General features: G+C 51.5%; 1 long non-coding RNA gene across 1 annotated transcript; it reads right to left on the bottom strand.

Annotated features, from left to right (window-relative positions):
* Positions 1-20: 20 nt before the first annotated feature.
* Positions 21-26,190, bottom strand: LOC121825086 (uncharacterized). The gene is made up of 5 exons (XR_013047454.1): positions 25,441-26,190; positions 10,640-10,729; positions 6,329-6,415; positions 4,802-4,937; positions 21-225 (listed from the first exon to the last, which is right to left on the bottom strand). It is a non-coding gene; the product is annotated as an uncharacterized LOC121825086 (long non-coding RNA).
* Between the last annotated feature and the right edge of the window lie 267 nt (positions 26,191-26,457).

Below are 26,457 nucleotides of genomic sequence, written 5' to 3'. Positions count from 1 at the left end.
CCCAAGTTCGCAGAGCCACTTATAAAATAATCATTCAGAGGCTTAATATTAATTACCAATTGCATGGCCTATGGCAGGCTTCTTGCTAGCTAGCTCTTATAACTTAACCCATTTCTATTGATCTGTAAGTTACTAGGTGGCCGTGGCTTACTGGTATTTTCACATCTTGCTTCTCCTGGCAGCGGCTCACAGCATCTCCTCCACCTCTCCTTTCCTCTTGGGAGGCTAGGGTGGGAAGATCAAAAGTTCAAGGCCAGCCTGGACTACTTAATACGCTCAATGACAGACTAGGTAATTTAGTAAGACTCTTATCTCAAGATAAAAAAAGAGGACTGAGGATGTAGTTCAGGTGGAGAGTACTTGCCTAGGACGTTTGAAGCCCCAAATTCAAGCTTGTACTAGTTCTCTACTAGTACAAATGATAAGTAAGTATACTCAAAGCCCCTACCAGTTCCAGATTCCCAGAACCACTTCCCTTCTCTACAGAGGACTGTAGCTGGAGTTATCTCCAGTCCTGCCCTGGGCCCGCGGCCACTCAGATCCAAATAAACACACAGACGCTTATATTATTTAAACTGTTTGGCTTAATGGCTCAGGCTTCTTGCTATCTAGTTCTTATATCTTAAATTAACCCATTTCTATTCATCTATAAGTTGCCACATGGCTTGTGGCTTTACCGGTACTTTACATCTTACTTCTCATGGTAGCAGCGGCTGACAGTGTCTCCTGACTCAGCCTTCCGCTTCCCAGAATTCTCTTCTCTCTTTGTCTCACCTATACTTCCTGCCTCGCTACTGGCCAATCAGCACTTTATTTATTAACCAATCAGAGCAACACATTCACAGCATACAGATATCCACAGCAGAGGACTGTGGTGATAATGAGGTTGGGAAGACAGTCCTCTCTAGAGGACGGAGCCTAGAAACTAGCCCACCCTCCTGTCCATTGAGGGGGCTTCCTTCTTGGCATTCCCTATCTAAAAACAGGACCATGTTCTGTAAATTCAAGGCTCTAGTGATTGTGGACGAACTGGAGGAATAAGTGAACCAGAAAAAGGGACCCAGAATGAAGGCCAAGACCAGGAGAGTGAAGCCCTGAGCCCAAGTCTGCATGCAAGGAACAAAGAAGAGACATAAACAGAGGCATCCTTCACGTGGAGTCAGGGTCCCTGCAAGTCCCTCCAAGTGCTCCTGGAGAATCCATGCAGAGGGACAGGCCTCCTAAGGAACCACTTCTGTCCCCAGGGAAAACTCTTGGCTGCATTCTACCGCCAATGGATGGGATCTAAGCACCATGGAGCATTAATAGCCCTTCCCAGGTAGGACTGTCCCTATCTACCCTTGAGCCTCTCACAGACAGCAGAGCTCCTGGGTGGGCCACCATCATACCACTGATCATAAATGCAAGCATGTCCCTTTGTCGCTTGACCTCCAGAAGCATTGGTCTCTAAATAGGAAGCAGCCAAGGCAGTTGGGGAAAGCAATTGACCCCTGACCAGACTCAGTGCGCGGCCAGCCCCCAGCAGCCCTCGCATGCTGTTGAAGGAGCTGAGTCAGCAGTGGGGAGGAAGGGTCTGGAGGGGAAACCTTTGTCTCTCAGAACGGAGTGGAAGGGGAGCCAGAGGCCAAGAGCCCTCAGGCACCATTTCAACAAGGGAATTAGGAACTAGGGCCCCAGCTGTGAGACTTCTTCTATGTGGGTTACTTCCCCACTTTTCTCTGTCACCACCCCCTGCATGGCAGCTGATTAACCCTTTCAGTAAGGTGGCCTGCGGGGTCATCCAAGACACCAGCAAGGGAAAAGCTCTCCCTAGGCTAGACCATCTCCAGAGAGACCAAGCCAGAGGATTCCCTACGGAAGGCTCCGGAGCCATAGGGCAGGCTAGACTCCTGGCTCCTGGGCACCCTCTGGGGGTGTGTCACAGCAGGAAAGGAAAGGAGGTGTGGCTTTGGACCAAGACTTCTGCTTTGCTGAGTCATGCTCTGCCTTCTCTGTAAACGCCCTTGCTTTTCCTCCTTCATCCTCCAGACATCATGTGTCCTGTAAGATGGGCCACTATTACAAGGCAGCACCAACCCGGCTCCAGGAGTTTGACGGTGGAATCCACCAGGTCGCTAGTTTGCATGCTTAACCCTCCCCTGGATGCCCAAACCATCTTTCTGCTCCCTGACTTGCAGGCTTCAAGCCGTGGACTGAGCCGCAAGCCTGCCTAATCTTTGTTCCAAGCACAGAGAAAGGCAGCTGGTAAATGTGGATCTGGAAAAGCCCTAACCCAAGAACACGTGCAGACCTAAGGCTCATTCTCATCTCATCTTCCTCCCCACCCCCCCCCACCCCCCAAACTCTCCTCTGCCTTGCAAGCTTTCAGCCTTATCATCTCTGGGATTAAACCCTGGGGGGTGGGCAGAACATGGGGCAGGCAGAGCTCAGTGCTGCTGTTGAGGTTGTCTTTGGGTTTATGCTTGCCCGGCCTGTACCAGTCTGACCTCCACCTTTGGTAGATGGGATGAGAATATCTGCAACCCAATTTAGTGCTGGGTGGAAGGAAGAAAGGAAAGAAAGAAGGGAGGGAGAGAGGGAGGGAGGGAGGGAGGGAGGGAGGGAGGGAGGGAGGGAGGGAAGAAGGAAGGAAGGAAGGAAGGAAGGAAGGAAGGAAGGAAGGAAGGAAGGAAGGAAGGAAGGAAGGAAGGCAGAGAGACAAACAAGCCCTCTCCAGCCTGCTGTGTCCCGGCCCCTCATTGGGTCCCATCTCCCATCCCTTCTATGGTCTCATTGGGCAACGTGGATCCCATCCTCTGTCTTCGCTGAGGCCTTTCCCCATCACCCTGGTTGACCTTTGAAAGGCTGATGGTTCCCCATCCTCTGACCCCCATCAACTAGCCTGAGCTCCAGGACGCCACTCTGAGACCCTCCTATTTGAGCGGCCCTTGAGGTGCTTGCCTAGGCCACACTTGGACAAATCTCTTCCATTTCCTGGCGTGAGGGTGGGGGAGGCTTCTCACGAAGCGTGAACAACCGCCTAACGGATCTCAAGATAGGTGATAGCTATCGATGCCTCCAATCCGCACACTTGCCACTCTGTCTACGGAGATTAGATAGTAAGAGCTTGGTCCTCGGATGCCAGGCACCTAATATCTTCTTCCCCACTTGCCTGTGCTCACGATGTGTGAGCAGTGTTTGTGAGACAAGTGGCTGGCATGTTCTCAGCCCTGCCACTGACCTCCACCAGGCAAGTTGACAATATGGCGGCCCAGGCTTAACTCCCTCTATCTTAGGTCTTGAACGCTCCAGTTCCTGTTTTTTTTTTTTTTTCCCTCTTGTTAGCTGGCTCCTGTCAGTGCCCTGTGTTTTCTAGAGAGAAGCCCTGGGTGGCTAAAGAGCCTTTCCCCCCATTTCCTGGCTGCCTCCAAGCTGTTCACTGAGAATGACAATATCATCTGTCCTGCCCCATGCACCCCAATATCTACTTCCAGGAACCTGGTGGCCAGCATCCTCTTTGATATGTTAGATTGGCACCTCAGCCTTTTGTCCTGGGTTTGACACCTAACAGGAAGCAGAACCCAGAACCATACTATAGAGGAGACATACCCTTGAGAGGTCTCCCGCCAGTCTACCCACGCCTCCAAAGCTGCAAGACTCAGGAGAGGTGTCCTTTGGGCCTGCTTCCTAAATGGATGCTCTCTAGGTGGAAACTGATGCTCTGAGGACCAAAAGGGTGGCATCCATACTAGGCCTCCATTCTCCTCCTGCTGACACCTCCGACATCAGCCCTGCCTACCCGTGTGCCCAGAACTTGGCTCTCCTACCAATTGTCCTGTCCTGTCTAATCAGCCCAGCCTCTTCTAGATGCTGCTGTAAACCCTATGTGGTCTCCACAGGGGAGAGACCTGAGAGAGATGCATGAGTTGATTGACAGGACCCTCCGTGATCAGAGACTCAGCCAGATGACCGTGTGTGTGTGTGTGTGTGTGTGTGTGTGTGTGTGTGTGTGTGTGTGTGTGTGTGTGTGTGTGTCTCAGGAGGGTGGGGTGGAGGGAACATGTGCAAATGTGTGAAGGCCTCTGTGGAGGCCAGAGACGGAGGCTGTGTGTCTTCCTCAACCTCCACCTCTTTCTTTGAGAGAGGAACCTAGTGTTCACCGCTGGCTAACCAGCAGCCCACAGTCATTCTTCTGACTTCAGTTCCTCCAGCAAAGACTACAGGCTCCCACCTCTGCAATCAGCAACTTGGTGTGGGTGCTGGGGATTGACCTCACATCCCTGGTCTCCAGGCAACTCCTTTCACCTGGAGTCCCCAGGAAAAAGGAATCCAGCAGGGTTCAGCTTGGAGGCAGCTTCGTCGAGGTAAGGCTGAAAAGCCTGTATTTTTAAAGTAGCCTGATGTTTATTGTCTGGTTCCATGTATGGAGCTTGTTAGAGAACATTCTGGACAACGTAAATATCAAAGCCAAGGTGTGTGCATCTCTGTCCTCCCCACCCCTCCCTCATCCCACCTCTTCCATCCCCTTTCTTTTCTGTTTCCAACCTCTCCTCGCAGCCTGGAGGAAACTGGGGTTGAGCGGTCCTCACCTCAACAGAATCTCTCAGCATCTACAAACGAATTTCATTAATTTGGGAAAGATCTATCAGTGCAGAGGTTAATTGTCTTTCCCTGACATGCTTTTACTACATTCATCTGGGTGACAAAATTAATTTCCTCATTAGCTATTTTGGAAAGTGGAACAAGTCGAGGCGGGGCGCCAGTGTTAGGGGGATTTGAACAGTGCAATGAAGTTCTGCCTGGGTCACCTCCCAGCACTCACCCCACCCAGCAGCCAGGGGCACCCAAGGCAGAGGTCAGTAGTCCAAGATGACTGACTCCCAAGGGCGTCTAGGCTCACGTGAGAAGAGGCAGTTTCTCCCAGTTCTGGTGCTCAAAGTGGAGACACATCGGGTCACCTACAAAAAAGATCACCCATGAGGGGGCATCAGGGTTGGGTTCTTGGGCCATGACTCAGCTTCTCTAGGCCTGTTTACCAGACTATAGAGGGAATGGTTGCCCACAGACCCCATCCCCGGCCCAGGGACTGTCCAGACACGGGAGTCATGGCCTCCTCATCCCCTCCTGCTCTCCTCTTCCAGAGACTTCCTTCAGGTACATTCCAGCCAAGACAGAGATAATGAAAACGTTCAAGAAGCAAAATGTACAAATGTTCCCATTTGTCCCCACCCCAGACCCCTCCCGGCAGGCACATGCCACTGCCCTGTTCTCTCAGAAAAGGAAACAGAAACCCACTAGGTCAGAAGACTGTCATGGGTCGGTCACCACCAGGGACAAAGTCCAGATCAAAGCCTGACCTCTCTGGGCATTCCCCATGGTATCTGTGATCTCCGTGGGAGACTCCAGGCCCGCGTGTCATCCCAAACCTCCCTAAGCAATCTCAGGCTTCTGTGTGGTCCCTAGTCTTTTGGAGAACCCCAAATCTTTGTGTCATCCCCAGCCTTCAGGAGATCTAAATCCCCACACTATCCCTGACCTTCTGAGAGGCCGAGACTCCTTGTCATCAGTGAGCTCCTAGAGAACCCGATGCTTTGTGCCATACTTGACGTTCTGAGGGATCCCAGTTCCCATGCCAGAAGCACCAGACCCTGCTGTGGGATGTTCTGTATGTCCCGTGGGAGCCCGTTCTCGGGTTCCTCGTGGCGTTACCCAGCAGGTCTGCATAGAGGATGATTAGGACCACAGGCCTGAGTGCAGGTGTCTGAGATGGTCTGCACTTGGCTGTGCTGGGGGATGGTCGGTATGGCAAATGTGTTGCTCTGATTGGTCAATAAATAAAACCTGATTGACTGTGGCTAGGCAGGAAGTATAGGCAGGACTAACAGAGAGGAGAAATAAAAGAACAGGAAGGCAGGAGACAAGGAAGATGTAAAGTACCGGTAAGCCACGAACCACGTGGCAAGGTATAGATTTATAGAAATGGGTTAATTTAAGCTATAAGAACAGTTAGCAAGAAGCCTGCCACGGCCATACAATTTGTAAGCAATATAAGTCTGTGTTTACTTGGTTGGGTCTGAGCGGCTGTGGGACTGGCGGGTGACAGAGATTTGTCCTGACTGTGGGCCAGACAGGAAAACTCTAGCTTCAAGACCCCCTGACTGACACCAGGTCAGTGTGGCCTTCCCTACTTGCCTAGAGTGTCCTCCAGGACCCTCCCTTCCCCAGTGCCCACCCCCCACCTCCCGCTCCAAGCAGGACCGCCAGGCTTCCGTTTAAAGGGAATTGTGCCTAGCCCTCCCGCCAACCCTTGTTACCCAGCCCTGCTCTGCTTTAGGCCCCCAAAGGGCACCTGCATGTCCCCGGGCTCTGTGTTACTGCCAGCAGCCTCCTGCGCCGTCTCTGGACCAGGAACTCCAAATTCGGCGTAGATGCTACACTGTAGAAAGACAAGGGGTTGCCAGTGACAACCATGTCCCCGCTCCCCCAAAGTGGGAAGCACCCTGCTTCCCTGCCCACTGTGTGGAGGAACGAGCCTCACAGCATCACCCCACCTTAACACAGCCTGTGGATGGAAGAAAGGTCCACACTCCGAGACAAAAGGGAGCTAGAGAAGGCTTCCTGGAGGCGCCATCATGAAGCTGGGTTCATGAAGAGAAGTATGCCATACCAATCCAAGAGGCAATGTATGGCGAGGACCAGAATTCCCAGCAGCCCTGGCACTGGTCCAGTTCTGGATTTCCTGCACTGCTCCCCATAGCCCTCTGGGCATCTGAAATGGGAGACTGATGAGGGAAGTTCCCGTGGGTACAGGACAGTGGCAGAATCAAACTCGAAGTGAGAGGCATCTGGAGGCTGTGCAGAAGCTCGTCCAGTGCTGTCAGAGGCACAGGGGCGCCTCACTGGGCAGTCAGGAACACCAGCAACCAGAGGCCTCCTAGTTACCTGTTTCCTAGAGAAGGGAGCGCAGGGGCTGAGGAGCTGCTCCGTCTGCCAAGTGCTTACCGAGCAAGCCCAAGGACCTAAGTCGAGTCCACAGAACACTCATTTAAAAACTGTAAAGCCCAGCAGTGAAGCGCTCATACAATCCCAGTGCGCACGGGGGAGGGGGGGGGAGCTTGGCTCGCTGTCCACTGAGTCTAAGATGGAGGGATACGGGGGCTCGCTGTCCACTGAGTCTAAGATGGATACCGGCCTCACTGTCCACTTAGTCTAGGCTGATCAGTGAGGACCAGGCCAGTAGGAGATTCTATCTCAATAAAAGAAAAGAAAAAAAAAAAGTTGTGCATGATGGCTAATGTCTTTAATCCCAGCATTTAGGAAGCAGAGGTGGGTGGATCTCTGTGAGTTTGAGGCCAGCCTGGTCTATGTTTACACAGTGAGTTCCAGGAGAGTCAGGGCTACAACATGAAACTTTGTCTCAAAGAAAAAGAAAGAAGGAGGGAAGGAAGGAAGGGAGGAAGGGAGGGAGAGAGGGAGGGAGGGAGAGAGGGGGAGAGAGAGAGAGAGAGAGAGAGAGAGAGAGAGAGAGAGAGAGAGAAAGAAAAAGAAAGAAAGAGAAGCAATTTTTAAAAAGATAGACAGCAGCACCTGGGGAAAAACAGATGAGGTTTACTGTGGCATCTATATGCACACAAGTACATGTACACACCCACACATGTGCCCACACAAGCATACACACACACACACACACACACACACACACACACACACACACACACACCAGTGATTGGAGAGAAACTGGCAGGCAATGGCAGATGACTTCCTGGCCAGTGAGGTGGCCCAAGGGATTTTTGTGGAACCAGAAAAGATAGATCCTAGCGCCTGGTGAAAAGGATGAGCCCAGAGGCAAGCGTCTTATTCGTGCTCACACCAGGAGTAGTCTAGCTTTCCAGACCTTCCCCCTGGGCCACACCGTCTGATATGGGGACAGCTCCACAAGTGTCTCTGGGCATGCACCCGGTGGCCTACATCGACCCCACACATGGGCGTCTGTGAGCTTCCAGGTGATCTGGCACACTGCCCTTCCAACACCAGCAGAGGATGAGCTGCTCAGTAAGAAAACCTGGGGCTAGAAAGAAGCCTGCTACGGAGCCCTGGGACTTAGGACAACCCTGTCTGACTCTGTAGAACCAAGGGCCCAGAATGCAGATTCCGGCCCGCAATCCAGTCTACATGGTTTCTCATTGAAGACCCACCCCCTTACCGGATTCTAGGCTGTGTCCAAGAGACAGTTAAAACTAACCAGCACACACCCTCCACTAACCATGCCAACGAGCCCCTCATGGCCCCCTTCCTCCATCAGACCCCACCGGGGGCAGATAGGCATGGTCGACTGGGGCACTTCTTTTAGGGAACCTCCTCTTTACTTGATCTGCCTGTTGCTGGCTAAGAGACCCTGATACAAAGGACTTGAACAACAGGTGCCAGGAAATCCATGGCTAGGTCTCGCCCAGAGCTTGGTACCCAAGAAGAGGCGGGAAATGTGTGGGCTCCACTGTGTAGTTCATTTTCATTGCTCACAATCCTCACCTTCTAACAGATTAATCAAATCTACTAATGATGTAATGGGGAGGGCCAGCCGAGAGCTAGGTAGAAGACAGATGGCTAGCCCAATCCCCCAGGCCCTGGGCCTGATGCTGGGAGCCAGGCCTGGCCTCGCACCTCCCACACCCCACCATTTACACAAGTTCCCCAGTGACTGCTCCCTCTAGTCCTTGGTCCGCCCTCAGGGGACACTGCTGTCCACACAGGGCCACGCCGCCCCCGCCGCCGCCGAGAAGTCTCTGGACAGAGAAACAGCCTTGAGTAGTGATTGCCAGCAATGTGGGCAACTCCCAACCCCTGCTTCACAACGTGAAAACAGAATAACAAGCAGATACATTCAAAGTGTTCAATCTGGAGGAGTAATTTGCTCCAGTGAGGGAATTTCCTTCTCTTCATTTTTTGGAAATGCCAAGAAACAAAACTTTGAGTGTGATCAGATGGCCTAGTCAGAGCGTGGCCCACTCACCCATTAATACCTCAGAGAGAAAGCTTAGGGTTCCCCTTCAAAGAACCCATGCTCAGACTTCTCAAACATGAAACCATTGATCCTGGCTTCAGATTTTTAATTAAAAAAAAAAATTCCCTTATGCTACACGCATACACACGTATACACACACCAGCTTTTGGTTCACAATGAGTGTGTGGCCTTTTCTGTGTTGCTCACAGAGGTCCAGGGGACAGACCCAGGCTGGGTGGAGGTGCCCCGCTCTGTTCTACACAGGGTACGCCCCAGTCTCCACGTCCCGCCTACCACAGCTGGTGAATGACTCGGACAGTAGTTTGTGCACTTTCCCAATTACCATAGCTCTCGGAGCTGACTGAAAACCAGTAGCAGCTGGCAGGAAATGGGTGAGAAAACTGACCACAGATAAACTGCAAGGCTCTACAGGAGCAGCAGATAGACTCCAGAGCAGGAAGTTATGCTAGCAGGACTCAAGGCCAAAAGGGCTCGGGCCCCAACAGGACTCCGGGACCCGTGGTGGGGACTGCTGCTGTGACTTCAAGATGAAGCTGGGCTCCACCCACCACAAGCACATCCAGGCAGAGCCATGTCCACTGGAGGAGAAAGGGACTGCACCAAAGAGACGCACCAAGCCAAGTCCTGGCCTCTGGTCACGGACAAAGGCAAAAGCTACAATGATGTGGATGTGATGTCATAGCCAAGCCGGGGCAAACACTCATGGAATCAAATTAACCATAACCCATGAGCTCTTTAATGAGGGTTCCTGCAGGGGGGTGGGGAATGGCCTGTTCTAAGGCAAGGGACCAGGCTCAAGAAGTACATGTAGACGGCAACAAGCCCAGAGGCTCTGACCCCCAGCTCCCTCCAGCTTCTCAGAAGACTCTGAGAGCAGAGTTACACAAGACATGATCACCGGGCAGCAGAACAGACCCTTCCCATATGTGGCTCTCCTTAACACTCATGTGTACCACAGGAGACGGGTACAGAAGAGCAAATGCAGGCCAAGGACTGGTACATGGAGCTCTGCACAGCACGGCCTGTAAGCCAGATGTGTTAGCCAGATGTGTAAGCCGTGCCCTCCCTGTGCGCTGGGTGCCAACGGCCTCTCTTCACAAGGAGCCATCCGTCGCTAAGGGAGAGAGCAGCCAGCTGGAGAGCGACAGCCGTGCCTGGCTGTGTCGCTGAATAGCGCACAGCGAGGCCCTAGTGTTATTGAAAAGCACCTTCTCAGTGGCCCAGGTCGGCAGCTGCCCAGGACGCCACCCTTGGCAGCCCCGTCCCTGGTGGCACCCACTCTTTTTGCACCCCGAGCAGATCCCGCAGGGCTTCCGAGAGCCTCCCCGGCAGGAAGTGACCAGGCTGTGAGCCACCCAGCTTCACGGTGACGGTGACGTGCTTTGTGACAAGCTGCCAAGGCTTGTCAGGAGCTGCGGCAGCGGTGCTTGAACTTGTGACTGTCTGCAGTCCCTTGGCAAGGGAAGGGGCACATCTGGAAGGGGCAGATGTGAGTGCCCATGAGGCTCAGGGTGAGATTCCCTTCCTGTGTGGAGAAGGCTCAGCACACGCCTGCCCCGTGAGCAGGTGGTCCCCTGTGCTGGGCCCCTGGGCTATTGCTTGGGTTAACAGGACGAGCTTCAGCTGCGTCTGACTCACTCTCGTTCCTGGAACCGTCTGAAGGCGGGAGAGGATGCTGTGGGTAGGCTCCAACTGTATCATCTGGGCTGGGGCCCATAGCAGATGGTCCTTAAAAAAAAAAAAAAAAAAAAGACATACTTCCATGTGAGCTTAAAATAGCACACTGTTCACCATCAGCTGAATGGGGAAATGTATGAGCTAGTCCACATGGGAGTGGGCATCGCGAGCTTCTGTGAAGGAACGAGAGACCTAGGCATCGTCTGTGGCCAAGGGAAACCTTGGTGCCCACCCCGTGCTTGGCCTCACTTTGTTTGGCTTACAAAACACAGCAATTCCCAGGCCTCGGGACCCTTCCAGTTGCCTCAGTGAGCCTCAGAGAAGCCAGGGACCTGACACACACCTGGGAGGCTAGACATGGAGACAGCGGCATTCCTGCTGCCCTCTCGTAGGCAGGTGGAGAAACCCCTTCTTCCAGAGAGTCGGGAGGATGGAGACACCCACAAGGGGCCCCAACGTAAGGTTGGTCCGGAATTGATCTGTGTCAAGCCTGGAAGACTGTGGAAGCCAGGCCCAGGTTCTGCCCCCCAGAGAAGCTCTCCCGACCACCCCTCACAGTGTCTGTCTGTGACAGGTTACTTCCTCTTTGCACCTCAGTTTCCTTATCTGTCAGATGGAGCAAACGTGGGGGCCTGCCTCTGGGGGAACCCCAGCACATGCAGGTGCTCTACAAAGAGAACATGGCACAGCCTGTCTGTCTCTCAGTGAGGAGAGAGCCCAGCTGCCCCTGTCACTTTAAACAAGGCTTACTTAAGGTCCATACTTAATTCACACTACATGTTAGCAAGAAGAATATATCAGCTCTGAGAGGCCCCCTCCATCCTCCCTGGGCCCCTGCTACGTCAATATGGAGTGGAAGAGCCAGAGGTTGCTATGGTTTACTCCACCTAAGAAAGGCCGTGGTAGGCAGGCATGATTCCCTCCTGCTGCTCAGACCCTGAGAGCCCAGCAAATAGGAGCTCCGGCCACCATGGCCTTTGAAAGACAGGAGACTTCCAGACACATAGCGAAGAAGAGAAACCTTCAAGGAAGCCAGAGGCCTCTTGACATTCCATCCAGACAGGGGCTTGTCTGAGGTAGAGGTGTCCACTGAGGAAGCCTCGGTCTTGGGGGTGTGGCATGCTAGTAGATGTGCAGCAATCAGCTCCAGGGAGTAATAGAATTAAAAGTAGCTCTGGTTATAGTTTGTACCAATTTATATGGTATAAACACTCCTGCCTTGGTCGATTTCATCACTGAGGGCAAATGCAGGAATAGCAAAACAGTCCAACTGCCCTGAGGACCCAAGTCTCACACTCAGAGCGTATCAGAGCAGATGGCTTTTCCTACTTACAGGCTTACTACCTGCTCAGGGGACCGGGAACAGGCAGTAACCAGTCTCAGTCAGAGGCAAGAGGACCAGAAAGGTTGCTGCATTACAGGTTAGATGTGAGAAGTCCCTCACAGGCTCATGTGTTAAAACACTTAGTCACCAGCTGGTGGCGCTCTCTGAGAAGTTTCGGGAACCTTTAAGAGGTGAGGCTGTGGTGGTTTGAATGAGAATGGCCCCCATGGGCTCATATATTTGAAAACTGGGTCCACAGTTGGCAGAATAGTTTGGGAAGGATTAGGAGGTGTGGCCTTATTGGAGGAGGTGTGTCACTGGGGCTGGGCTTTGAGGTTTCCAAAGGCTCCCAGTGTACTTTCTCTGTCTCATGGTTGTGGATCAAAATGTGAGTGCTCAGCTGCTCCTTCTCTCCATCATCATGGACTCTAGCCCCTTGAAACCCCAAGCCAAAATAAATGCTTTCTTCTATAAGTTGCCTTGGTCATGGTGTTTTATCACAGCCATTGTAAAGTAACTGAGACAAGGGCCTAGGTGGAGGAAGTGGATCACCGGGGAGGCAGGCCTTGAGGTTTACAGTCCTGCTCAAGTTCCTGTGCCCTCTCAGCTTCCCGGTCCACAGAGATAAGAACAAATAGTCATGTGTTCTGCCACCATGCTTCCTCTACCGTGACAAAGTCTACCTTCAAATGATCAGCCCAAATTAATCCTTTCTCCCTTAACCTCTCGTCAGGTATTTGGTTATGATAACCAGAAAACTATGAAAATCAGATAACTATGACCTGGGAATGAATACAAGGTTAAGGCAAAGGCTCTTGGGCTGGGCACTAGTTAGCTGGGCCTGGGCAGATCTCCAGTCTGTTGAGCTGTATGGCTTTAGGTACTGAGCCACCCTTGGCCTCTACAAAAATAGAGAAGACTAGAATCTAGTTTAGCATATGGATAAAGATGACGGTTAACCACAACGATCAATTGATTGGGTTGAGAAATGCCTGGGAGATTACCCTTCCGGGTATGTCTATGAGGGCATTTCCAAAATTTCCAGAGAGGATTAACTACAAGTAGAAAGCCTTCCCTGGATGTGGGTAACATCATTCACCAGGCCCAGCTGGCGTGAAAGTGGGGGAGTCTAGCATCATCCTGCTGATTCTCTGAGCTTCCTTCACAGCCCTGGTACTGTGTGACTACTCATTTGTGTAGCAAATTAACACCTGGCTCTCCCACTGGGCTAGGAGTCCACAAAGGCATAGCTGACCAGTATTTTGAACAAGGTCACTCTTTGCCACAAGACACTGTGCACTATAGAACATCCCCAGCTTTTACAAACTAATTGCTAGGAGCACCCCAAGTCATTGAGCTAGGAATCCATGTCCTTGGTCAGTTCCATTCATTCTAGGAGCTGGGACTGCCTGTACAGAGACCCATCATCCTAGATCCTGGGAGCCATGAGCACAGTCTCTCTGTCTTGGTTTGTTCAGCCCCTCAGTGTCCTGTGGGATCTCAGAACAAAGTTGATGCTCAGGAAATGCATGCTGGTAGATGGATCTGCAGCTGGTACTCACAGGCTGCTAAGTAGGCAATTCTGGGGCTGCAAAGAACTTGACAGTTGGGGTCTTAGGAACCCAAGACCCTAAAAAATATTATTATCTGCCCAAGGGGCTCAATTGGGCAGGACCCAAGCCAGCCTTCCGGTCACTTCACCTTCTCCAGCATCCCAAAGTGCAGGAGATGATGCAACTGCTTCCTCTGCCCTGTGGCAGGAGGTGGAGCGGCTGGTGTCTCTCGCTGGCAGCCAGGGTCCTTGTTCCCCCTGGCTGCTGCCAATCTTCTTGAAGGCCTGCCCAGGGAGCTACTGTCCAGTGAGAAGCGAGCTGGAAAGCAGAGCCATGCACAGACCAGCAGTGAGCACAGCTGTGGGGCCGTGGAAGCCGCTAGACGTTCCATGGCAGTGCACAAATTCTCCATTCAGACCCTTTCCTCTGGCTTCCAGCTCTCTCTATCCATCACACTGTTGAGTGTGTTTCCCATCATCCAAATGCCAGCCAGAGCCACTTCAGGGGTCCACTAGGAGCATCTGGCTTTGTGTCCCACTTAGTCAACAAGCACATAGCCAGCACTCCCACGCCTCATGCTGTTCGCTCCAGAATTGACATCCATCCTCCCCACCATTGGCTTTACTGGATCCCTGTCTAGTTATCCCATCCAACAGGATGGCTTTGCACTTGACAGTGCTAGGCCCTGGTCCCACAGTATCCAACAGGTCCCCCATATCCACCCCTGATCCTGATGAGCTCACAGCAGATGCTCTCTCTTGCCATGAGCTTGTTTTATTTAACTGTGGTCTTTAGCCTGTGTTGGGGGTTCTGCAGGGTCTTTAGCCATCCTACAGAGTCAAGACGTCCATGCATCCGAGACCTTCCGAGAACAAGTTAGCGTTCTGCATTGAGAACACGGGTACCAAGTGAAGAGGAGAGGCCAACACTGGTTGGAGTCCAAAAGAGCCTTGCATTAGGCTGTGTTAGATGTAGGGGTGGTAACAATGGCCAACGTTTCCTCGGTGCTACAGTGTCCCAGACAATGTATACAGACTGTCTCATTGGATCTGCACAATGACCCCATGACATAGCAGCTACTCTTAGTTCCACTTTACAGAGGAAAGGACTGAGGCACATAGAATTAAACCTGCTTGAGATCAGGTGGCTTGCAAATGGCAAAGCCAACATTTAGACCCACACAGTCCAACTTCAAGTTCGATAGATGGAAATAGCAAGGACAACTCAGGTGTGTCAGTTATGGGCAGCTGGGTAACAAACATCCCCAAACTCAACAGCCAGATGCAACATGTGTGTATGGTCTCCTTGTTCCAGGAGTCTGGAAGTAGCCAGCTGGTCTCTCTCACACAGGATGTTCATAAACTGTGGTCAAGACAACCTGAGGTCATCTCTGAACCAGAGGAGGGAACATTCAGCTCATTCATGCGGCTCTTGACCAGACACCTGAGCTCCTTACGGTGTGGACATCCCCACAGCACAGCTCACAATGTAGCAGCCAACTTAAGAAGCATGAACAAGTGAGCCAATCAGAGGTCCCAGTCATCCCGCAGTCTCATCATAGAGGCCAAGGGCCACTGCTCCCGCCGTGGTCTGCTCATGAGAGGTGAGCCTGAGTCTGGCCGTAATCAGAGGAAGGGGATGCAGGATGAGGGATGCAGGATGAGGGATGCAGGATGAGTGGCAGATGTGGCATCCCTGAGATGGGGACCAAGAGACACTGCCCACCTCGGACCTGGAGCAGAGACGGAAGTCTACGGAGAACAGGTGGAAACTGAGTCTTTAGTTTGAGGCTCTACCATCCACCCCAGGAATCCCAGCCCTCCCCGACTTCTCTGTGTGTGTGTCTGTGTGTGTCTGTGTGTGTCTGTGTGTCTGTGTGTGTCTGTGTGTCTGTGTGTCTGTGTGTGTCTGTGTGTGTGTGTGTGTACATGCACACACATGTTCCTCTGTGCACATGTGTCAACCTGCATGCCAAGGGGCAGAGGTCAACCTCAGGTATCATTTATCGGAGCTGTTCACCTTGTTTCTCAAGACAAGGTCCCTCGATGGGACTTGAGGCTTACCCATTAGGGTAGTCTGGCTGGCGAGTGAACCCCAGGGGATTTCCCTGTCTCTACCTCCCTCCCTGGGCCTGGGATGACAAGCACACACCACCACACTTGACTTCTTATGTGTGTGCTAGGGATTGAATTCAGCATCCACCTTGGTGTCTGCTCGACCTCCGTCAAGTCTTCTTAGGTAAGGATCAGGGTCCTCAGGGTGAGCTAATTCAGACACGCTCTTCCCCCTCCCCCGCCCTTCCCACACGCTAAGTGCTGAAGAAGAGGCAGGCTCCTGTTCTTGGTTTTCTGTTTGTTTGTCTCCTTTGATTGAGTCTTGTTTTGATGCAGGATCTTGCTATGTACCCCTGTCTGACCTCGCACTCACCATGATCCTCCTGCCTCAGCCTCCTTTGTGCTGAGATTACAGGTGTGCAACACCATGCCTGGATTTTGTTTTTGAAGACACGTCCTTCATAAAGGCCATCTACACACAAGGGTGCGTAAACAAACGAACAAACAAAACCAGCATATTTTTGTTGCCGTGGCATCGGGCCAGAGGCTTGGTGCCATATCCATTCCTCCACTGTTTGCCTCTCACTCCTCTAAACAACAGACACGCGTTTCTCCTTCACCGTTCATCCCCTGCTGTCCATCATGAAGACACACCCAAAGGCTCCTGAGCTACAGTTTCCCATCAGTCACTGCTTGGGGTCACTCTCAGAGCCTCGTGTGAGTCGAGAGCTCAGACAGCCAAGTCCCTTGCTCAGAGACAATCCGTGGCTCCCCGAGGCCAAAAGCACAGGACCCGAACTGGAAACTGGCGTTCAAGACCATCCGCCCGCCCTGGAGCCCAAGCCTACCCTAAGACACCTTGCTGCCATTAAACAGACGTGTGCGCCTCCCAATTTCCTGTTTCCCTGCCTCCCAACTTCCTGTTTCCCTGCCGTCACCCACTGCTCCTTAATCCCCAGTGCTCGCCCTGACCCCCTTTTCTCTCCTGGGTCCTGGTCTTCCTTGAATGTCAAGTTCGTGCCCCAGCTTCTCTGAGTCTCTGCAGAACACTGGACTTCACAAGACCCGAGGTGAGATCAGCAGTGTCAGTTAAGCCTCGGCACGGCACGGCACGGCACGCGGACACAGAAGCGGCAGTGTGCGTGCCCTTCCCTACGCCTGCACCGCCTTAACCTGGCTGTCCATCTGAGTGCCCTGTGCATGGACGCCCGGCCCTCCGTCATGCAGCTCTCAGTGCGCTTCTCTGTGAAAGCCTGCTTGTCTGTAGCACGGGGCTGGACAGACAGATTTCCCGATACCCTATCCCTTCTCCCCAGGCACGTTCTCACTCGTCACTGACACCAGGCGCAAAGATATCCTTCCACGTGCCAACCGCGACTGTACACCCAAGAGAGCTCACAGAGTGTCCGGAGAACCGTAATGAGCCGTTGGAGGAGCACTGAAGAGCAATGTCACCGAGTGCCGCGGTGAGTCCCTCGCCTCATGCAGAGGAGAGACGGCTCTGTATTGAGGGCAGGTGCAGGTAAGCAGGGTATGGGTTGAGCAGATCCATGGTGGCCCTGCCAACACAGCTCCTCCCGTCACCAGCGTCGTGAGCCTCCTGATAACACCAGTGTTCCTCACTGCCAGGATGCTTTTGAACCTCAGATCCACACACTGTTCAGCAATAAACGCCGGAACCCACGTTGCACTTGCTTGTCTGTATTTCGTCAAGGAGGAGACAGGTCCAGTGGTCCCCGAGTCAAATCCCAGCAGACCTAGGCCGTTTACAGAAAAGGCAGAAGTTGGGCCTGGGAAAGGTCTCAGCTAGCAGCAGATGGGGCCTGCCTTAGCTCCTGGAAAGTCCTCAGTAGCCAGGTGCCTTTCTGGAAGTCCCCTAAGTGTTCAAACTGAGGCCAGCAGCTTCTCCCCCATGGTTTTGGTCTCGGGACTACTTGATAAAGCTCTTTAAAGGACTGAACAGCCCAAAGGGTTTTTGTTCGGATGGAATGTAGCTCATGGTGTTTGCTGAGAAAAATAAATAGATATGTATCAGTTTGGGTCGGAATAATAATTAGAAGGGCTGGGGGTGTGACTGGGTTGGTAGAGTGCTTGTCTAGACTGTGTGAAGCCCCGGGACGTCTCCGGTACTGTATACAATAGGTGTGGTGCTGTGTGGCTGTAATCTCAGCATACAGGAAGTGGAGCACAGAGGTTCAGACGTTCAAAAGTACCCCCACCTACAGGATAAGTTCCAGGCTGGCCTGGGATACATGAGACCCCGATTCAAAATACAACAATAACAATAACTGGAGCTGGGCCAGGTGGCACAGGTCTATAATCCCAGAGTCTTGGGAGCTCTACACAGCAGGACATCAAGTTCACAAGTTCAAGGCCAGCCTGAGCAACGTACTTTATCTCAAATGAACAGGTTGTTTGTTTGTTTGTTTGTTTGTTTGTTTGTTTTTGTTATGAGTTCTAGGAGGAAGGGTATAGCCAAGTGGTAGCTTACTCGCCTAGCATGTACAAGACCCTGGGTTCAATTTCCAGCACCCCAAAATAGTCAACCATAGCCATAACTAACTCCATTACACATTTAAATGAATTTCGTATTTCAAGAGGAACTGTTCAGAAGGATGAAGGCTCATGCTTGTCCAGAGCCCCTAATCATCTGACTCACTAGCAAATCCCTGGCTCAGGTCAATCTGAAAATTTCTGCTGTTTAGCTACAGTGTGTGAAGAAAATCAAGCCCCAACTTTTCCCAAACAAGTTGAGAAAAGGCAATGGAGCTTTTTAGGGATTTGTAGATTTACTTTTTTTTATCACTACTCCAACACTGGCAAGCGGTAGTCTCTTAGAGGTCAATAGCAATCCAGAATCCATTCATCTGCTGTTCCCGTTGTTAAGACAGGACCTCACATAGCCCAGGCTGGCCTTGAACTCACTCTGTTGCCAAAGATAACCCTGAATTTCTGATCTTCCAGCCTCTGCCTCTCAGGTGCCAAGATTACAGACATGCACAACCACACCCATTTGTATGTAGTGTTAGGGGGTCCCAACTTGGGGCCTCCTGCATACCAGGCTGAGTCACACCCCAGCCCTGATATTTTTATACACGGTGACATTAAAATCCATTAGCCATTATGCACTGTGAATAGATTGGTTTTATCCATTCATGATTTTGCCACATTGTGAGTTAGTCATTAGGCAAATATTGATTCACTGAGTTATGCAGATCTAGGGGAATGTTGACACATTTCACTGCTCAGCCATAGTGCTCACACAGCCACCGGTTTATGGGGGGAAGTCTCTGTGTGCTAGAAATCTCTTAAACTCACAGGAGTGAAAAGGGGTTTTCTAAAACTCAGATTTCAATTTGAAAGCTTCACTTTTATGATTGGCAGCGGGGACGGTGAGCTGTTTATCTGGAAGCGTCAGGGTCACTTTCTTTTCAAGAAAATGCCCGAGCCAGGCCTGGTGACATAGACTTGAATTCCCAGCAACCTGGAAAGCTGTGGTTGGAAACCAACCTAGGCAGCTTAGTGAAACCCTGTGTCAAAATTTAAGGACGGGCACTAGAGAGAGAGTTCAGTGGTTAAGAGGATGGACTGCTCTTGGAGAGAACCCAGCACCTACATCTGGCAGCTCACAAATGACTGTAACGATTCAGGAGAATCCAATGCCCTCTTCTGGCCTCTGTGAGCAACTGCACTTACATGCACATACCTACACACACACACACACACACACACACACACACACACACACACACACACACTTTTAAAATTGAATCCAAAATAACATCCTTAAAAGGCTATGAATCTAGTCCTGTGATAGTGTTCTTGCCTATCATGCAGAAGGATCTGAGAGACAGGGAGGAGGGAGAGGAGGAGGAGGAGGGAGAGAAGGAAAGGAAGGACAAGAAAGAGAAAGAAGAACGGAAGGAGAACACAGGGTTTGAATAATCTAGCTTGATTTTGTTTGTTGTTTTGGTGTTTGGGCTTTTTTTTTTTAGGATTTATTTATAATTTATGAGCATAGGTATTTTGTATGCATGTTCATATGTGCACCACATGTATGCAGGGCACCAGGAAGCCAGAACAGGGCACTGGATCTCCTGAGACTGGAGTTATATGCAGTTGTGAGCTGCCATGTGGGTGCTGGGTTTTGAGCCCTGGTCCTCAGGAAGAGCAGGCAGTGCTCCTAACCACTGAGCCATCTCTCCAGTCCCTCCACTCCCTTTTTTGAGTAAAATCAGTGGCCCATAAAAGGGCCACACTCACTTGGTCACAGCTGAAGATCTCACCACTGGAGACCTCTGTCACCAAGACACAGACTACTGTTGGGGTAGAGATCTAAACAGTTGTCTCTTATCAACATTCTACAGGAAAATGTCACCGCTCATCATGGCTGCGTGACCACAAGGTGTACAGTGAGCACCCATGATGACTGTGGGAACAGCACTGGGCTCCTGGCCTGGGTACCTGCTGCCAGCCTGGCATATCTCACAACACCAGGACCAAACAGCATCGTACGCAGGACGCCTCCCGGGCTGGTATTTTTACAATAGTTCTACCTCTGGGTTCCCTGATGGCACATGGGGGAGCCTCAGATGCCCACAAGATACTCCCTGAAAACATTTCTATAAAATGAAGGCGTCTGCTGAGCTGGGGAGGCCATCTCAACTCTAAAATGATTGCTCTCTATGGAAAGCTCTCAGAGTCCTAACTATCAGAGCGAGGCAAAGGGCAGATCTCCATGGAGGATACTTGAAAATCCGCTCCTAGGAAATCAGAGTTCCCCTGCAGAACCCTCATAGCAGAGGGTCAGACACAGACAGAGGACCATGTGCTCTTCTGGTGGCTGGTGCAGCCCGGGGCTCGTGAAGGCCCGAGCAGTCACAATAAGCACCAAGACACAGGTTGAGATGGAGAGATGGAGGCTGGGGCAGCCTTCAGGACCACAGGCCACACTCACAATCTAGGTACAGGAACCCTGTCCTTTTGAGAGGACCAGTGAGATCCAGACACGTGAGATTAAATTCATGCCTCAGGAGCCGTTCTTCTTGGGCCATGAAAAGCCAAGCCCTTTATGATGTTAATGCATCCATATATTGACTGTGGTTTTAGAAGAACAATCTCAGCCTTTTGGGGGATCCAGAGCAGCCCCCCCCCACACACACACACATAAAAAAGCATTTTTATCAGTTTTCCCTCTTCATTTAACAACATCTAAAAGGTAAACAGGTTTCATTCATTCTTTCTCTTTTCTTTCTTTCTTTTTTTTCTTTCCTTTTTTTCTGTTTGAATGTCTCATTCTATAGCCCAGGCTGAACTCAAACTCCTGGCAATCCTTCTGCCTCAACCTCCTGCACACTGAGATTCGGGGCATGCACCACCGCACCCAGTTTATGCAGCACTGGGCCTAGAACCCAGGGCTCCATGCATGCTAGGCAAGCACTCTACACATCCCAGGTCTACCCTTGCTATCTGTGTTTGGCACACTGCCGTACAACGCGGTGGATAAGGTCAGATCCCAGAGGCGACAGAGTTTAGGTGCTGGCTTTCTCACCTAGGAGCAGCCCTGTGCCCCCATTTCCTCAGTTATGAATAGACAATGATATGGCCTTTGCAGTTCAGTGTCAGGACCAAGGCGGCAAGGAAGCACTCTTGCAGGCAGGCCATGTTACAACTATGTCCTAATGTGCTCATCTCTGCAGGAGGCTGTCACCCACCGTCTCACAGACCATCCTTGACCGTCTGGATCTTCAGCCACCCAACACCACACGGCCCCTGCCCTCAGAGGACACCATGCCCAGGAAACCAGAAAAGCTTAAACAGGCAGCTCCTCCTGGCTGCGGCTCCCTGAGTGAGGTCCGATGAGCCAGAGGAGGAGACCACTGCAATAGACATGCAGGCTGGAAGGGCATGGGGGGGGGGGGTCTCCAAGCACCTGTGTTTCCCCTGGGGCTGCCTCAGATGGTCTACAGCTGTCACCTTCAACATTATCACGGGTGCTGGGCAAGGTGCTGAGGCCACAGTCCCAGAGTCCCAGCCACAGCTGAGCTGGGCTCTAAGCCCAGACACTCCCCAGTTGTGGGTGCTGTGGAACAAGACAGCTCACACCGCAGGCATCGTGGTGTCTGTGGCACAAAGTGGAGGTCTCCTGGACTGCCCGCCAGGGCCACACCAGCATGCCTCACACAAATGGGCACCGGGGCTCCTTGCAGAGAGCTTGGAAGGGACTCTCCCCAGGTGGAAAGACACCTGTGGAGACACACCCTGAACGGAGAGATAGAGGACGTCGGAGGCAGGCGTCACATGAAAGAGGCAGCCGAGAGCAGTGCCAGCTGTTTCAACCCAAGCCTCCCAGAGGAACTTTTGAGAAGAGTGACAGCGTGGACACGGGTGACTCACATGGAAGTGTGAGCGAAAACCAGGCAGTGTCTTCCAGAGCCTGAGCACATGCCGTGTATGCCAAGGGGCAGCGGAGTGGCCGGACAGCCACAGCCTCTCCCCAGCAAGGCCTTTCCAGTGGAGAACTCCGGTCAGGTTTATTCAAATGGGTGCTGTCCACGCCACACATCATCATCAGTGACGCTGGTCATTTTCTTTTCTTTCTTTTTCTTTTTCTTTTCTTTTTCTTTTTTTTTTTTTTTTTTTTCCAAGACAGGGTTTCTCTGTGTAGTTTGGGTGCCTGTCCCGGATCTCGGGAGGCAGAGTCATTTTCAAATTGTAATGAACCTAGCTCCATCCCAGACTCCTTTTACATCTCATGACCTGCGTCGACATGGCTCACTCTTATTTCCAAGGTTGGGAGCCAAGGAGACGAGTGTAGGTCAGGGGAATGGAGGACACGTTGGTCAAAGGTGGAAGGGGAGGAAGAGAGAAAGCAGTTCAGAGGCAAGAATGGGCGAGAGAGGAGGAAGAAGGCGGCCTGGGTCCTGATGGTGCAGAGTTCAGCATGTGCCCGGAACTGCACACACACCATCTCACGTTATCCCCAGAAACCTGAAGCCAGAAGGAGCCTCACTCCTTCCACAGACGGGTTATCCAAAGGGATCTGGGCTAAGTCACAAGAGCAGGTGGCGGGAGGCTCTAGCAGCCTTCCTCTTCCCTCTGCACAAAGCTCCCTGATGAGATTAAGGAACCGGAAAGACGATAAGAAGCTTCTGGACAAAGACACTGGGGAACTGTGTTTGCTCAATAGGACAATGTCCGAATTATAAGCACAGGCAGCCAAAGCATTTGCCAACCGCTGCCGATGACCGTTGTTAGGAGAACAGAAGGTAGCAAAGGTTGGTGTGGCCACGAGTCCAGCCAGCCAGCACAGGCAACTATGCGGGGGTCAGCCCCGCCTCCAGCACGTCAGGAACCACAGTCAAGCCTTGCCCGTCTCTTCATGGGTTCCCTTGCCCTATAATGGGGTGAGAGGAGGGTATGGTTTCTGAAATCCCCTAAGTGCAGCTATAATGAGGCATCAGCCATCCATTTTCCTGTGTTCACCTAAAAACTCTTCAATTCCAGTGGTCACACACACACAGACACAAACACACAGACACACACGCATGCACAATACAAGAACTGGGTTTTTTTTAAAGCTTTGAAAAGAGAGAAAGCCTGTTGTCCCTCGGGACAACACTGAGGAACCTGGAGGGCGTCATGGTCCTGCTTCCTCTCTTTTCCCGCCACGATGGATGGCAGCCTCAGACTGTGGGCCAGTATAAGCTTTCCTTACTTAACACGCTCTCGGACATTTTGTCGCAGCAGTGAAATGAGCAATCAATTCACTATTAACATATGGCACAGCGTATTATATTATAACCTTTTGATATAAAGGCATCTAGTGTCAAACTACCCTGTTAGTCAAGTTTTAAGTATGCAGCAGGGTTCTGATGATTACAGGTGCCATAGACATCTAGGACCTATTCATCTTTTATGGCTAAAACTTTGACAAGCACTACCCCCCACCACCACCTGCCTGCCCCTCTCCTGAGCCCCTGACCAGACCCTCCCTCTACCCCTCCCACCCCCCACTCACCGCACTCCTCCCCCACACTGGTTCTCTCTCTTCTCAGCCCCAGGCACCTACCACTCTACTCTCCTTCTCCGAGTTGGACCACATCATCCATTTCCCCAGCTTTACTAAAGCGCCTGGAGACGAATACTGGCGGTGTAAATTTTGCTCTTCTGGACTCCGACGTGGCCACTGTCCTACTCTGCTCGCTAGTGCTGGGATAAAGATCATGACCAAAAGCAGCTTGAGGAGGAAAGGATTTATTCGGCTTACACTTCTCCATCATTATCTACCGTTGAGGAAAGTCACGGCAGATATTCAAGCCAGATCCTGGAGGCAGGAGCTGACGCAGAGGCCATGGAGGGGTACTGCTTACTGGCTTGCTCCCCCTGGCTTGCTCAGCCTGCTTTCTTACAGAACCCAGGACCACCGGCCCAGGAATGGCACTGCCCACATCAACCATTAATCAAGAAAACATCCCATAGACTGTTCCTTCTTTCCAGACAGTTCTGGCTTGTGTCAAGAGGAAAAGAGAAAACAAACAAAAAACAACAATCGCCAGCACAACCATTGCACTCCTGGAACTCACTCGCTGTAGCTACGTTTACCTGCACGAGCCCTGGGAAATATCAAGTCAACGTGACAAGTCAGTAGTCTAGTAGGCAGCACAGACCAGACTTGAGGGTTACAAAGGGTCAGAAACGTGAAAATGAGAAGGGGATGTGTTGGCGGAGAGGTGTCAAGGGGATAGGATGGAGAAATCGGGGTAGATACAGTCAAGAAACATTATATATATATAATAATTAATCACAGATTAATAGTTCTCTTCAAAGGTCAAATTGCATACGTTAAACATGCACAGCTTTGACATCTCAACATGGCTCAGCCATAAGATAAAATAACAAGAATTACTGTTATGGTAATAATATTAAGCAAGCACATGATAAATATACACATCAGCACTGTGCGTATGGTTACTGTGGGTCTTTCCTGGGACTGGGGACTCTGCTAAACCTGCAGAGCAGGTGCAAGCCGCTGAACCGTGAGAATTTTCTTTCTGGCCACAGGTAGCCCGGTGTGACCTGTCGTGTACTGTCATGCAAACCCAGTGTGTCCAGGTAGAGCGGTGTGCTCTGTGACCTGCTGAGTCCCGATGGGTGCGTTAGGAACGGATGGTGCAACCTCACACAGGCTGTAACGACTTGGATGTACGCCAACATTCCTGTGTTGCGAACTCAATTCCCAATACAACTGTGTTCAGAGGAAGCTTTGAGAAGTCAGCAGGTCGAGGGCACGGAATGGTTCGGTGAGCCAGCGTTAAGTTTGTCTGTCTCTCATCTATTTTTATGTATGTATCCATCCATCCCTCTACCTCTGACAAACACAATGTCCGGTGATCCTCCACCATGTCGCGATAGCGCAAGGCTCTCCGCGAACCCTTGACCTTGAACTTTCCAATCACATGAACTGTGAGATGAGTTTCTGTTTGTTATAAATCACTCACTTTCTGCCCTCCTACCGGGCAAGGGCCAGCTGGCAAGGGTATGGCGTAGCAGGCAGCCCAGCTCCATGGTGAACAGCCAGCTGTTAGTAAAGGCATAGGTTCTGAGGCCAAAGACCAAGTCCTAACAGGCTCTCTATGGCTGGCGGCACTAGCTAAGGCATCAGCTTGCTCCTTACAACTCTGTAGCAAGCGTCCTGGAGAGATCAGGAGCTCTGTCACTAGAGAACAGGGCTTCTTCAGGGAGGAACTTTACATCTAGAACCAGGAACTCAGTGACGAAAAGGAAAACAAGCGCAGCTCTGCCCCAGGACCTAGAAAAAAGCAGACTCACCGTGCGTGCTGCAGGGATGGGGTGGACAGCCCAGGGGAGTCCAGGCTGATATCGGAGAAGAAAGTCCTTGTCCTGGCTAGATTTTTGTCAACTTGACACAGGCTAGAGTTATTTAAAAAGAGGAAACGTAAGTTGAGAAAAATGTCCTCACTAAATTGATCTGTGGACAAGCTCATGTGGAGCATTTTCTTGATGAGTTGATGATTGATAAGGAAGGGCCAAACCCATTGGGGTGGGGATGCTCCTGGAACCCATGGTCCTGAATGGTGTAAAAAGACAGGTGGAGGGAGCCGTGATGAGCAAGACAGTTATCAGCACTCTTCCATGACCTCTGTTTCAGGTCCTGCCTTCAGTTCCTGCCCCGACTTCCCCGAATGGTGGAACGTGAGCTGTGAGATGGAATAAACTCTTTCCTCCTCAACTGGCTTTTAGTCCTGGTGTTTTATCACATCCACAGAAAAGCAAACTAAAACAGTCTACCGGACAGTGACAGGGCCTATTTAAAAAAAAATCACCAGGGCCATGGACAGCCAGAAGGGAGACCTAGGAACACATTTCTTTAAAGTGGACTCCACCCTTGTCCACATGGATCCTCTTAATGGCCCAGTTTAGAAGGCAGGGGCTCTCGGAACATCAGCCACAGCAGCACTGCCAGAGTCTGCAAAGTGTGGCAGAAACCTGCCCAGCACTGAGGAGGAGACCGCTGTGTAAGTGTGGATAGGGGAAGAGATTGATGTGTAAGTGTGGATGGAGGAGACTGCTGTGTAAGTGTGGATGGGGGGGAGATCAATGTGTAAGTGTGGATGAAGGAGGAGACTGCTGTGTAAATGTGAATGGTGGAGGAGACCGATGTGTAAGTGTGGATGGAGGAGGAGACCACTGTGTAAATGTGAATGCAGGAGGAGACCGATGTGTAAGTGTGGGTGGGGGAGGAGATTGATGTGTAAGTGTGGATGGAGGAGACCGCTGTGTAAGTGTGGATGGAGGAGACCGCTGTGTAAGTGTGGATGAAGGAGG

Source organism: Peromyscus maniculatus, chromosome 22 (assembly GCF_049852395.1).
Source record: "Peromyscus maniculatus bairdii isolate BWxNUB_F1_BW_parent chromosome 22, HU_Pman_BW_mat_3.1, whole genome shotgun sequence".
In the NCBI taxonomy this organism is placed as follows: Eukaryota; Metazoa; Chordata; class Mammalia; order Rodentia; family Cricetidae; genus Peromyscus; species Peromyscus maniculatus.
The sequence above is the reverse complement of the archived record's forward strand: the minus strand, read 5'-3'. Positions and strand labels throughout refer to the sequence as shown.